The sequence below is a fragment of the Talpa europaea genome, assembly GCF_964194135.1.
Source record: "Talpa europaea genome assembly, chromosome: 1".
In the NCBI taxonomy this organism is placed as follows: domain Eukaryota; kingdom Metazoa; phylum Chordata; class Mammalia; order Eulipotyphla; family Talpidae; genus Talpa; species Talpa europaea.
In genome coordinates this window covers 60,897,181-60,904,949 of record NC_140073.1, presented here as the reverse complement: position 1 = coordinate 60,904,949, position 7,769 = coordinate 60,897,181, and the positions used below count along the sequence as shown (strand labels likewise).

General features: G+C 41.8%; 1 pseudogene across 1 annotated transcript in view; it reads left to right on the top strand.

Moving 5' to 3' along the window:
- Positions 1-968: 968 nt before the first annotated feature.
- LOC311183359 (protein regulator of cytokinesis 1-like) overlaps positions 969-7,769 on the top strand; it is a 94,938-nt pseudogene continuing 88,137 nt past the window's right edge. The window contains exon 1 of the transcript in view: positions 969-1,012. The product of the transcript in view is annotated as a protein regulator of cytokinesis 1-like (transcript). The remainder of the gene's footprint in view (positions 1,013-7,769) is intronic.

Genomic DNA, 7,769 nt, shown 5'->3' with positions numbered 1-7,769 from the left:
ATAATGACCTAGCAACGTACACAGCATAAGAGAAAGAGGAATCCTCTTTTCTGGATTGAAGAAGCACAAGTTGAGGAAGAACAGAAGAAGAAAAAATGAAGAAGATGAGTAAACTCATGAAGAAGCAACAACAAAGAAGATGGTGACATAGAAATGGACACAGTTGAAGAGAAAGAGGAAATCATTTGTGAGGAATCAAGAGGGCCAAGATGAAGAAAAATAGAGAAGAAAAAGACAAATAAACTTATGTAGAAGAAAATTGAACGATGGTAATGATGTAGAAATGGACACAGTTGAAGAGAAAGAAGAATCCTCTTATCTGGATTGAAGAAGCGAAAGGTGAGGAAGAAGAGAAGAAATAGATTAAGAAGATGAATAAACTCATATAGAAGCAAAAAGAAAGAAGATGATGATGTAGAAATGGACACAGTTGAAGAGAAAGAGGAAAGCAATCATGAGCAATCAAGAAGGCCAAGATGATGAAGAAGAGAGAAGAAAAAGATGAATAAACTCACATAGGCCCTCTAGTAAAGTCATTTTATACCCTTGGGCTATGTTTGAGCACTAAATGTAATGCTGGACTTGGATTTTAGTTGAGATAGGCTCATAAGCTGGGAGTTGTTCTCTTTTCTTTTTCAGTGCAGAACCTTATCCTGGGGTAAGCAGATGCAAAAACTATGTTGAGTGAGAGTTCAGTTTTCTTGGTTTTGACTCTGGGTGGGTGTGTAGCAGGTTGGCAGGTGTTTTAGACTGGAACTGGTTCTCCTTGCTGGTTCATATTCCAGCTGTTTTATATGAACTTCATGGTCAAGCCAGTATTTATCATTCTGCAATCACACCTCTCCACTAGTGCATCCTCTGTCCTGAATGCCGACTCTGTGCACCTCTGTAGGGTACGTGAACAATTATCAGGATTTTCTGTCCTTCTGACATTAGTATTAATGATGGATCCCTGTACTCTTACAAGCATGCCTGGTGGCGAGCTCCTGGAGAAGGCTGTGGGCATGCATAGGTGGGCACACCTGGGCTTATAAGGGTGGTGTCAGGGGGATGCCGGTAGGCAGAACAAAAGCAAGAAAAAAACAGAAGAGAGCAAAAGAACAAGACCAGCAGAGCGAGAATAGAACCAGCAGTGAAGCAACAACCATGAGAGAATGCCAGAAAGCCCAGAAAGTGTGAAGATTGGCAGGGGCGGGGGTGTGGATGTTGCCTTTTAAAAAGCTCAATAAAAGCCTGAGAAAGCCACTGCGGGCTCCAGGACTCACCTGGAGAGTGCTTGGATCATAGAGATCCTGCTCTGTCCCTTCCTGCTGCTACAACCTCTTTATCCAGGGAAGTGCTGAGTCTCCAAAGGCCCCAATGTGGCTTGAGTCCCCAAGTCCACATCTGTAGGGGGTTTAATTCTGCTCCAGTATAACTGTAGATGCAGGTCAGTTAAAGTTTTCCCTGTCTCTTTCCATTGGTCCCTGCTCCTGGTGTGTGCTCTGGTCACCCATTTCTCTTTCGGGGCATTAATGTTGTCCTGCACAGTGTTGTGAGTATATGGTGGCGGTGAGCCCAGTGTCTTCACTCTGCCTCCGTATTGCCTCTCATGCATAACCCAATTCATTTTTGAGACCATAATTACTTTGTAAACCAAAGCAACTAAATACAATAAAAGAAAATAAAACTGAAAAACTAGAGATGTTAAAAAAATCAAGTCCAGTGACTTGTATTGAAATTACTGAAAAATTATATACATCATGGCTAAGTGTGGTTTGTTCCTGTAATACAAGACCAGTTCAATACTTACATATCAAGTAATATAACACTTTACATTAAAAGTGAATAAGAAAAGAACATATTACCAATCGACAGACATAAAAACACTCAATATATTTCAACACACATTTGAAATTAAAAAAAAATATATCAGAAACCCAGGATTTAAAGGGCTTTTCCTTAAACTAATAAAATGTATAAATGAAAACATGTAACTAACATTATACTTAAAGATGAGCCACCAAATAGAAAAACAAGCCATTATGTCCTCTGCCACTACACCCATTCAGAACTGTGGGGATGTCCTAACTAATATGATAAGTAACAGAAAAGAAAGCTATAAAGGGAATACATATTGATATGAAACAATCAATTATGTATTCCAGGTAGAAAACCACTAGGAAGCTTAAAAAAACCTCAGAAATAATCAGCAACTATAGGGTATGTGGTCAATATACAAAATTTTATTAGTTTCCCCGTAAGCAACATGAACAACTGGGATTTAAAATTACAGAAACATTATCTTTTATAATAATTCTACCCCAAAAGAAACACCTAAGCATAAATCTCACAAAATTTGCAGGGGACCTATACACAGAAAGCCAGCAACACTAATAAAATGGACCTAGATACAGACCTAAACCTTATTAAAAGATGAAGAAATTCAAATTGAATCATAAACATAAAAGTAAAATGCAATAGTATAAAACTTCTCAAATAAGACATAATAATACAAATATATGTGACTTTGGATTTGCTAATAACTTTTTAGATAAAACACTAGAAGCATGACCTATGAAATAATAAAGAGACCTGCTGGAGACCTGCCCCAGCTAGAAGTTGTGTCAGGGATCTCAGAAAGGAGAGGACAGAGTCGGTGAAAGTTCCTTTTTCTCTTTCTTATCTTTCTCTCAGAGGGCTGAGGGGAAGCGGAGTGAGGTCGGAGTGAGGAAGACACAGACACCTTATTTAGTGCACTTGCACTAAATCTCCTGCTGAGGGTCTCAGCGGGCCGTTATTTATACCTTAAAGCGAGTGCTAGGATTACATCAGTGTAAGCATTGAGGCAGAACAGAAACAATCAATATATATTTTCTCATGAACATGCAAAGACTCCCTAGGTCTCACACCTAAAGGGCAATTCTCTGGTAACCTTAAAAACAATTGGTATCCTAGGTACAGCTCATTTACTAACGTGATCAATCATATATGACAGCACAACTTTTGTCAGCAATTAAACTTTCCCAGTTATAGAGTGGGTGTAAAATTCCTATTCTATATTCAATTACTAAAATCAATCTCCTAGCACTCAATTAACCCGGTTAATATATTGATTACTTCAAAGTGGTCTGAAACAACTCATCAAATTTAAGTAAGTTCCACTGAAGTCTAACTCCTAACTAGAAATTCCTAACCTCCTCAGGGCCTGTGAACTATTGACCTCTTGCAAACACCAGGAAATGTACTGCTGGTGCAAACATGCACCCTCTGTGTCAGGCTATGGCTTCCAAGCACAATTGGTTCAGGGCAGCTTGTTCTCCATAGTTCTCAGGGCCGGAACATTTCTTTCCTAAAACTATACCTTTTGCATTATTTACTTTCTAAAATACTAATTCAAGTGCAAGAATAACAAATCAATTAACGTCTAGGTCAGAACTGGGTTTTCATATGCCAATTAATGACTAACTAACTTCTGTATTAACCAAGAACAAAGAGGAGAGCTTTAGCAGGCATTGCCATGGAGACTCCCTAGTTCAAATCTTCTTTGGGAAGTGCAAGAACTCCTCTCTTCTGGGAAGTACAACTTTCCCTCTTCGGGGGAGCACAGAAACTCCCCACTTCTCAGGAGTATCCCCCAATGCCCGGACAATGTCAAGAGACAGCATGGGAGGTGCAGCCTGCTGCACAGACCTTTGCACTTTATTAAAAGTTTATGCTCTGCAAAAATGATGTTAAAAAGACAAGTAACTTATTGGGAAAATACTATGAAGATAGCTGCATTTAACAACATGCATTTGTCAAAACCCATAGAACTCACAGCACAAAGAATGACCCTTGGTATACCTACATTTTAAAGAATCATTTTGCAAGTTCGGGTATCACAGAATGTGACACAGACAATGACAATAGTATGTAACTGTATTGCATTGTATGATACATGCTTACAGAAAGAGGTTTAGGAAAAGGTGCTGTAGACTCAAAAAGAAGGAAAGAATTCTATAGATTGCTCTGCTGGAAATGTCCTTTCCACCCTGGCAAGGCTGCCTGGGACAATAAAGTCAGCAAGACAATAACTTTGTTTGCTTTATAAGAGTTCCTCTGGTGAGAAGCAAAGAAAATGTCCAGAAAGTCCACAGTCTTACCGTGTTTATAAGTTGCTAGACGAAGGAACATGAGGTGATGACCTGAGGGACGAGCGTATCTATGAGGGCACTTGTCAAAATAAGAGATTCCAATAACCTTTGGTCCTTACATCTTCCCCCACACAGGTAACTCTGACTGACTTGACTTTGTAAAATCTAGAGGTTACTTTGAGGTTATAACAATGCTTCTCCTCTACCCATCAACTAAGTCTGTTGGAAACATCAGTTAACCATGTTAGAAATTAACTAGAAGTCTTCCTTTCTTTATTAAAGAATAATAATGTACTTTTTCTGTTAATGTAACTTATAACCCAAGACCACATCTCAGAGGTTAGGGGAAGTCAAGCAGAGAAATCTGATGCCAGTCTCCCTGGCCTAGGTCCTCACTTTGACTCTGAATAATCTCTTTAATAAATTTCTCTTTTATTAAACTTCAAATTTGCTTCACAGTGATGATTATTTCATTAGAAATTGCAGATCAAGGTAATTTTGGAAATGTGTGGACTCTGCAAGATGAAAGGAAAAAGGGCCAGCACAACAGCACACTACTCAAACGATAATGTTGATGCCCACAGGACAACAGTTGACACCACTGAAAAATCTAACCATGTGTTAAAAAGTATTAAAGAAGATAATTTCAGTGAATCAAACACTTCAGGAAGTCTTCATTCAGAAAACTGTAAAATGGGATGGAAGACAAGAAAGTTAGAGGATAAAGAATAAAGAATAAGTGAGAAACACATGGTAAAGATCTGATTGACTGGGGCTGCATACTTAATCTTGTTTGGGGTGAGAAGGATTACAAAGAAATAAGTATAGAGGTTGTGTTGGCTTGACATTTGGAAACAGGCTGATTGGATATACCATGCTTCTGGTCAAGCAGATCGTTTTCAAGGGCATGAAAATGATCAAAGTGTTGATATTTCCCAAAGGGGGGAATGAAGCAAAATATATTATTGAGCAAATGAATATAATAAAGATTCCAGCAGAATTTCCAGCCCAGGTGCAATGAACACTCCAACACAGTCATCATCAACAAGTTTGTTTCCTTACAGCTCCTTCCCTGTCAAGATTCATTGCCTGCTTCAGCACCCTTATCCACAAGGTCAGGCAGCTGGCCAAGCTGGGCTGTCTCTCCAAGGCCATCCCAGAATGCCTGCATCTTTCCCCCCTTGCCTTTCCCACTTGTCTGGGGACTTTGCTACAAATGATTGTGCCTGCTGAAAAACAATGTTATCCATGTAGCAGATATGGACACAGTTGTGTGTAAAAGGGACCCTTGGTGTTTAAACGGGTGCTCAGACCTTACCGGGCTCCCCAGGTCTGGGAACTAATGCATGAGTAATAAAGCTTCTCCTGCCCTCACCATTCCTAAAGTACTGCTTGTTCTTCCTCTGCCCTTGGAAAAAGTAGAATTTATTTCTACAACAACAGGACTGCCACAATGTGAAATGGGTTGGCCTGACTGTGGTTCCTCACTCCTGTGCTTAAGATGGACTGTAGGGTAAGATAAAAAGTATCAGGTTTGGGCCTCCCCGGTGGCGCAGTGGTTGAGCGCTGGGTTGCAAAGCTGCCCAGAGCCTCAGCAGCGCCGGTTCAATCCCAGCAACTGGATGAGGGTCCCACATGGCATGCAGACCTCTCCTGCCACGCCCGCTGCTCCCCTCAGCAGTGTACTTTGTCAATCTGCCTGTTCTGCTCCCCGCTCTGGCTCTGGTGAATCCTCTCACCCTCTCATGCTTCTGACTGTAACCAGTGCTTGTATAAATAAATAAATAAGAAACAAACAACAACAACAAAAAAGAATTAAAATACCAGGCTTTCCTGCCCTCCCACCGTAAGGATGGATGACAGAACCCTGCATGCCCTGAATACATACCTGATGGAAGCACCTGGAGTAGGGTGTGGGCATAGGTAGATGGAATTCTTCCGGGCTAAGACTGGGTTTTTAAGGGCAGTGTCACGGGAATGCCAGTAGAAGCCGAGAAGCAGGAGAGCAAAGAAGCAGCGAGAACGCAAGAGAACGCCAGAGAGCCCAGATAGAGTGAAGACTTGAAGACAGCACCCCTGCCTGCTGTGTACCCAGTAAATCCCAATAAAAGCCAGAAAAGCCACTGAGGACCCCAGGACTCCTCCTTTACCTGGTTTGCTGGATCACCGGTGTCCTTCCTGGATTACCGGTGTCCTTTGCAGGGAATAATCATGAGACTCAACTGCAGGCACACACAAAAGGGTTTATTTACAAAAAGGAGAAAATGGAGAAAGGAATATCAGGGAGAAAGAGAGAGAGAGAAATTGGTGAATGTGTCCTACCAGTTCCACTGAGCTGGAACCCCAATAGCACGCTGAAGATTGGCAAAAAGCCAAGAGCCCCCCAAGGCCCACATGTCTGGTTGTATACCAAGCCAGGCTGCCGAACTCCACCCTCAGTTCCCAGCAACCCCCCACTGGTGTTGATGACATTATGGGATCTGTAGTCCTTGGCATCGTGGATCGCTTTGGTCCATAAAACCTGTGTTTGTGGAGTTCAGTGAGGACACCCTTTCCCCACAATGGTCCAGGGCTTCCAAATTGTGCCTGAGCAATTTTGATTCTTCCATTTGGTCTCCTTCTGAGATTCTTGCTGTCAGTATGTGCTATCCTAGGGTTTGCCCCAATCTCTGCTGGCTTTGTTGTTTGGAATGCTGTGGAGACACACGTAGCCCCTGACATCAGTAGGCAGAGGCAGGTCTCCTAGTGACCCTCAGGTGATACATGAGCTTGGGCTGAGGCTGACTGTGGTTCATGGATTTCAACTGGGAAATCATGTTTAGGCTGAGATCAGGTGAGGCAGATGAAGCATCATGGTTGAGAGGTAACTGGTGATGGCAGCTCTAATAGGCTCTTTGGAGTGACGGGGTTTCGCAAGGTCTGGATGGAAAAAGTAGAGCGTTTTCATCCAGATTACAGGTGAAGGGGTCACTACTGGGACTCTTGTCTACATGGGGGCATGTTTGCTATTTGAGTCTTTGGATTTGTTTGATTACTGGTGAGAGAAAAGTTTCTAAGGTCCTGGCTGGCTACTAAGAGAGGTTTGTTTGGAGGAAGCCCTCCGAGGGAATTAGGGATGCAGTCCAGAACCTTGACGTTTGTAGGCGGTTACCTGAGAACTTTCAACAAGTGGAGAAGGTTGCCACATGGTTTAAATGCCATCTTGAAAAAGAGAAGAGTTCAACAAGGAGGACACAAGGACCGCTCACTCCCGCACAGGAAGAGTTCCAAATCATCAAATGTTTGAACTAGCAATTAGAGATGAGTTGCACAGACACACTCAAAATCTCTGCCAGGCCAAGGCCATTTTTCTGGCAACTGCACATGGTTTTGCGAACAGTTTTGCGCGGTGCACTGCAAAACAAAATTATGTGATCTTCCCTCTCCACCTCTACCCACTTTTGGGAATTGCAATTTTACTTTGATTTTGAGTTTTGACTTCTGTGGAACTTCTGTATTTTTTCTTCCTTTTTTCCCTTTTCGTCCCTTTTTCTTTTGCAGGTCAATTCAGCCAGAGAACAAACCCTCCATCTACTGCACAATATACTAAATTTCAGTTTACACAAGAGTATACACCTGGCATAATGAAAACTAAGAGATATCAACTGTATGTTT